The 4,692-nt window shown below is 36.8% G+C and overlaps 1 long non-coding RNA gene across 1 annotated transcript; it reads left to right on the top strand.

Annotated features, from left to right (window-relative positions):
• The first annotated feature begins 2,936 nt into the window (after window positions 1-2,936).
• Window positions 2,937-3,552, top strand: LOC138910600 (uncharacterized). Its single transcript, XR_011415731.1, has 3 exons — window positions 2,937-2,998; window positions 3,083-3,125; window positions 3,493-3,552. It is a non-coding gene; the product is annotated as an uncharacterized lncRNA (long non-coding RNA).
• Window positions 3,553-4,692: the final 1,140 nt, after the last annotated feature.

Raw genomic sequence — 4,692 nt, 5'->3', positions numbered from 1 at the left:
CACATAAATCAAATAAGCATGTAGCAATTATTGCAGGAATTCAAGAACTAATATTTGACAAAGAATAGGAGAGAGACAATTTATATAACAATTAATTCGTGTATTAAAACAATTTAGGATTTTCAAATAATTATGAAAATAATTAATTTGACGACGTATAGACACTCATCACCTCACCTATACATCGTTCACATACTTTTCACATAACAAATAATTTAAGGGTTCTATTCCCTCAAGTCAAGGTTAACCACGATACTTACCTCATTTTGCAAATTCCAATAATTTATTCGACCACAACTTTCCCTTTTGAATTTGTCTCCAAAAGCTTCAAATCCATTCACAAACAATTCTATATACTCAATACGGATCATAGGAATTAATTCCATATGAATTTACTAATTTTTTGGATAAAAATTCGAAATTTATTTAAATATTTGACAGTGGGACCCACGTCTCAAATCTCAAAAAAACTTACGAAATCCGAACACTCATTTCGAGATGAGTCCAACCATACAAAAAATTATCCAATTCCGATGTCAAATGGACCTTCAAATCTTAAATTTTCGTTTTTGGAAGATTTTATAAACATGTGATTTTTCTTCCATAAATTCAGGGATTCATGATGTAAATGAGTATGGAATCATGAAATATAATCAATATAGAATAAGGAACACTTACCCTAATATTTTTCCATGAAAATCGCCCAAAAATCGCCTTACCCGAGCTCAAAAATGGAAAAGAGTTGAAAATGGGACGAATCCCATTTTTGAGAACATAAGTTCTGTTTTTTCGATTTTTTACCATTCCCGAACGCGGTCAGTGCCTCGCGTTCGTGAAGCACATTTTTGTGCAGCCAAAACTTTGCTTTTCGCGAATGCGAAGGCAATCTCGCGAACGCGAAGCCTTGCCAAATTTGGCCTTCGCGAACGCGAAGCTTTATCGCTTGGTACCCGGCCAGGCCTCGTCTTCTACGCGAACGCGAACGCTTCCACGCGTTCGTGATGAATACTGCCCTCTTCCTTTCGCGAACGCGAAGAGTAATTTTTATCTACCTCCAGTTTCTTCATCGCGAACGCGAGCCCCCTCTCACGAACGCGAAGAAGGATACCAGAAGCAGATTTCTGCAGTTTTTCCCAAGTCCATAAATGATCCGTTAATCACCCAAAACCAACCAGAGCCCTCGGGGCTCCAAACCAAACATGCACACAAGTCCTAAAACATAATACGAACTTGTTCGCGCGATAAAATCGCCAAAATAACACCTAGAACTACGAATTGAACCCCAAATCGAATGAAATTTTCAAGAAAACTTTAAAACTTATATTTTCACAACCGGACATCCGAATCATGTCAAATCAACTCCGTTTCTCGCCAAATTCGGCAGACAAGTCATAAATATTATAGTGGACCTATACCGGGCTCCGAAACCAAAATACGGACCCGGTGTCAATAAATCCAACATCAGTAACTTCTTAAAAATAATTAAGCTTTCAAACTTTTAAGTTTTCATCAAAATTCCATATCCCGGGCTAGGGACCTAGGAATTCGATTTCGGGCATACGCCCAAGTCCCAAATCACGATACAAACCTACCGGAATTGTCAAAACACTGATCCGAATCCGTTTTCTCAAAATGTTGACCAACGTCAACTCAGTTGAGTTTTAAAGCTCTATTTCATATTTTAATAAATTTTTCACATAAAAACTTTTCGAAAAATTTTACGGACTGTGCACGCAAGTCGAGGAGTAATAAATAGTTCTTTTCGAGGTCTTAGAACACAGAATTACTTATTAAATTTAAGATGACATTTTGGGTCATCACATCGTGCAAGTCTTAAATGACGTTATAGAACTATTCCCGGTCTCGGAATTCCATTTGAACCCCGATAACAACCAACCTACTTCAAACCAAATTTAAAGAACTTCAAAAACCTTCAAAGAACCAACTTTCACTATTAGGCGCCGAAATGCTCCTGGGTCATCCAAAACCCGATCCGAACATACGCCCAAGTCCAAAATCATCATACAAACCTATTGGAACCGTCAAATCCCGATGACGAGGTCGTTTACTCAAAACTTTGACCGAAGTCAAACTTAGCCTCTTTATCCAACATTAAAGAACCAAGCGTTCCGATTTCAACCCGAACCCTTCTAAATCCTGAACTAACCATCCCCGCAAGCCATAAAATAGTAGAAGCACGTACGGGGAGTCTTATTTAGGGGAGATGGGTTCTAAAAAGCAAAACGACAGGTCAGGTCATTACAGTAAGAATCTTCAGGTTCTTTAACAGATGCCCACTAGAAATTTTAATAATTCGTCTCTTCATTATTGATCCAGGATGGCCCAAGCGGCCATGCCAAAGCACAAAAGTATTTGAATCAGCAAACTTCTGGTTTACGATAAAGTGTGCTTCAACTGTACTAATCTTTAAATAGTATAAACCAGAAGATAAAGTTGGTAACTTTTTTACAATGCACTTCTAGCCAGAAACATTCTTTGCAATACAAATATATTTTACATTCATTTCATCTATCGTTTCAATATGATACCCATTCCGGCGGATATATATAAAACTCAACAAATTTTTTTTGGACTTGGAAGAGAATAATGCATTGTCTATAATAAGTTTTGTTCCCTTAGAGATAAATATAGTGGCTCTTCCGGATCCTTCAATCAAACTTATATTACCAGAAATTGTAGAAATATTTGCTTTTTCTCTATGCAAATAAGAAAAGTATTTCTGATCTTTGAATATGGCATGAGTTGTTCCACGATCAATTACACAAATATCTTCATAATTGGTCTTTGATCCAAACATAATTTGAGGATTATCCATATTTTTCAAAATGACATAAACAAAATAAATATTATAGTAAACATCATTATCAAAGCATAACTTTTATTTATGTACAACAATTACATAACCATACTATCTAATATAAATTTCTATAGATTTATCACTGATCAAATGACTTGTTTCTCTTTCTGGGAGTGCAAAGTAATCAGCTACATCCAAATGCATGAAGTCAACATTATCTTCAGAAATAAAATTTGCATCAACATTTTTCTCTGTCTTCTTTAGGAAGGCTTGATAAAGCTCAACCAGGTGCTTTGGCGTACGACAGGTACGTGATCAGTGCTCTTTTCCTCCACATCTATATCATGCATTTTCTGCATTTGTTGCTTGCACCGCTTCATGCTTTTGTTCCTTCCATTTCCACCGCTGGTGGTGAGGAGGGTTCTTTGGTGCATTATAATTACCATGATTAGAGTTTCTTCTTCGACCACGACCATGACCACGGCTGGGGCCACGACTTCTTCCACACTTAGCTTGGTGGAAGTTCGTCTCATTCACTTCAGGGAATGGATAAGAACCAGTAGGTCGCTTTCATGGGTTTTTATTAATATCCCATTATTTTGCTCGGCCACAAGAAGATGTGAGATAAGTTTAGAATATTTTTTGAATCCCATCTCTCGATATTGTTATTGTAGGAGCATATTCGAGTAATGAAAAGTGGTGAAAGTTTTCTCCAGCATATCATGATCAGTAATAGTATCATCACATAATTTTAGTTAGGAAATAATTCTGAACATAGCAGAATTATACTCACTAATAGATTTAAAATCTTATAGCCTTAAATGAGTCCAATCATATCGTGCATGTGGAAGAACGACCATTTTCAGGTGGTCATATCTATCTTTCAAATTATTCCACAGTATAACTGGATCTTTAACAGTAAGATATTCCATTTTCAAACTTTCATCATGTGATGGCGTAGGAATATCATTGCTTTGGCACGATCTTGGTTTGATGCTTGATTTTTATCCTTGATGGTGTCTGCCAGTCCCATCGCAACAAGATGAATTTCTGCATCAAGAACCCAAGACATGTAGCTTTTGCCCAATATATCCAGTGCTACAAATTCAAGTTTAGAAAGGTTTGACATTATTTAAAAAAAGAAAGTTCGTACCTTTGATACTTTCAAAGTATTTGCTCGAGATAGTAAAGTCTCGTGGTGATAACGTGTTATAAAATAACAACTGTAAAATAAATAAATCAAAGATAAGAATAGAGAAAAACGGATATATGCCATGATTCGGAATCCCAACGTCGAGGTCGTGATGACGCCAATATCCACTTGCTAGGCAAGCCGACGTGAGATAGTTAAATAGCCAAATTTTAACAGTTTAAATAAAATGATGATAAATAATGAGAGATAGGAATTCAATCTAATACAACACCAACATAAGTCATGTAATAATATCTACTCCCAAAGATCCGGAGTTACGAGTACATGAGCAACTAGAAATTCTACAAATAGAGTCTGAAACAAATAAAACTGTTTCAAAAGAAATGAACAGTAAAAAAGGGAAGAGGAAGGGGACTCCAAGGTTTGCGGATGCCAGCAGATCTACCTCAAGTCTCTGTATGCAATGATCTGAGCTGACGCACCTCACGCACCGCTGGGACCAATACCAAAATCTGTACAAGAAGTACAGAACTGTAGTATGAGTACAACCGACCCAATGTACTTTGTAAGTGTCCAGCCTACCCTCGACGAGGTAGTGACGAGACTATGACAGGACACCCACGTAATTAAACATGCACACACACACACACAAAACAGTAACAAAAACATAAATTAACAATGTACAATTGGGAGGGACATGCGAAAGGGGGAAAAGATACGA

This window comes from Nicotiana tomentosiformis, chromosome 4, assembly GCF_000390325.3.
Source record: "Nicotiana tomentosiformis chromosome 4, ASM39032v3, whole genome shotgun sequence".
Lineage (NCBI taxonomy): Eukaryota > Viridiplantae > Streptophyta > Magnoliopsida > Solanales > Solanaceae > Nicotiana > Nicotiana tomentosiformis.
Note: the sequence above shows the minus strand (reverse complement) of the source record. Positions and strands in the feature narration are given on the sequence as shown.